Source organism: Camelus ferus, chromosome 2, assembly GCF_009834535.1.
Source record: "Camelus ferus isolate YT-003-E chromosome 2, BCGSAC_Cfer_1.0, whole genome shotgun sequence".
Classification (NCBI taxonomy): Eukaryota; Metazoa; Chordata; class Mammalia; order Artiodactyla; family Camelidae; genus Camelus; species Camelus ferus.
In genome coordinates, this window is record NC_045697.1 from 38,917,906 (window position 1) to 38,919,527 (window position 1,622).

A 1,622-nucleotide genomic window follows, 5' to 3' on the forward strand; every position below is an offset into this window, starting at 1 on the left:
TGCGCTGAGCTCCTTATTTTGCCTAAGCTTCCAGTTAGATGCCACTGTGTTTCAAAGCAGAGACTTGCTGAGGTTGATCTTGCAGCTCTGTGGGCTGGACGCCAAACTAAGAGCCTGGACAACCGCCCAATCAATGAAAACTTGTGGGATTTTTTTTTTTTCCCCCAGGCACGGAATGTACAAATACAGTTATAAGGGAGGATGAGGCTAGGATGATACAATTTTAGGTCCCCTTGAAAAGCTATTTTAATTTCTTTCCCTCTGCATCTGGACTTTCCTCTTGATGGCCCCTCCCCTTCCTTTGTTAATGAAATTCCTATCTGAGGGTTACAGGCTTCCCCATGGGAGAGCTCAAATAAAAAGCTAGTGTGTGAGCAAGGCTGTGGGAAGATGCACCCGAGTGCGAGTTTGTGTGATCATCAGAGGAAATGTTCTTAAGGGTGAGGGTATGTGTGTGGGTGTGGGGACCCGGCTAATTGATGTTTATCTGGATTTCACAGCTAGATACAGCCGTTAATAGTCAATTGCAGAACACTAAACCCATTAAGTGGATACGATTTTGAGAGGATGAAGGAATGGAGATGGGGCTTGGTTCGATCATTTACCGGAGTATCTGTGCGTGTTTGCTGGTATGTGGCACACACTGGTAAATGCCACCCAGATAGACACGTCCTGTATTTTTCACTCCACTGGAGAAAGAAAAGGCCCATTTGATTCTCTTGGGAACAGTGGCTGTATGTGAAAGAAGAGCAGCAATCATTCAGAATATCTCTTTCCCTCTTGGAAAAGGGGAGAGTGGCTATAAAATGTGTGGGAGAAAGGTAGAGACAGGGGGCCTAGCTGTCCCCAACCCTGGTTACCAGAGGAATTCTTTTGTTTCTGCCTAATTCATTGCCTAACTCTTGACGGTTCTATGGCTGAATCTGGATTCTTGCCTCCCAGATTACCCGAATGCAGGGTGTGTGTCTTGCTCATCTTTTGACACCCACAGTGTCTGGCACAAATTATTATGACAATGACAGTGGGGATGACGATGACGATGATGATGTTGATTCATCATCTAGAATCTAGAGAAACTGACTATGTGCCAGGATCTCTGTAAAATACTTTACAGAGAATTTATTTAATCCTCACAACTCTATGCATTAGTTTTTTATTATCATCATTTTATAGATGGGGAAACGGATAAGTAAGAAAGACGAAACGACTTCCCCAACGTCACAGCAAGAGATAGAGGTAGACTTTGAGTTCACATCTATCTGGTTCCAGAGTCTGGATTTATACTCAGGACCAACTTTTTTTGGGGGGTGGGTAGGGAGTGGGTAATTGGGTTTATTTATTTACATATTTTAATGGAGGTACTGGGAATTAAACCCAGGACCTCATGCATGCTAAGTATGACTCTACCACTGAGCTGTACCCTCCCCCCTTCTCAGGACTGATTTGAAACAATATTTTAAAAGTTGCCTAAGAATATTTTCACCTGTTCTTATTTCTTTGTGCAGTTTTCATCCATCTTCCAGAATGTGATTTCCATGACCCTAATGACCTTGCCTGCTTATCCACTCTTGTAACCCCAGCACCCAGCACAGTGTAGGGCACATAGTAGGTGCTTGGTCAGT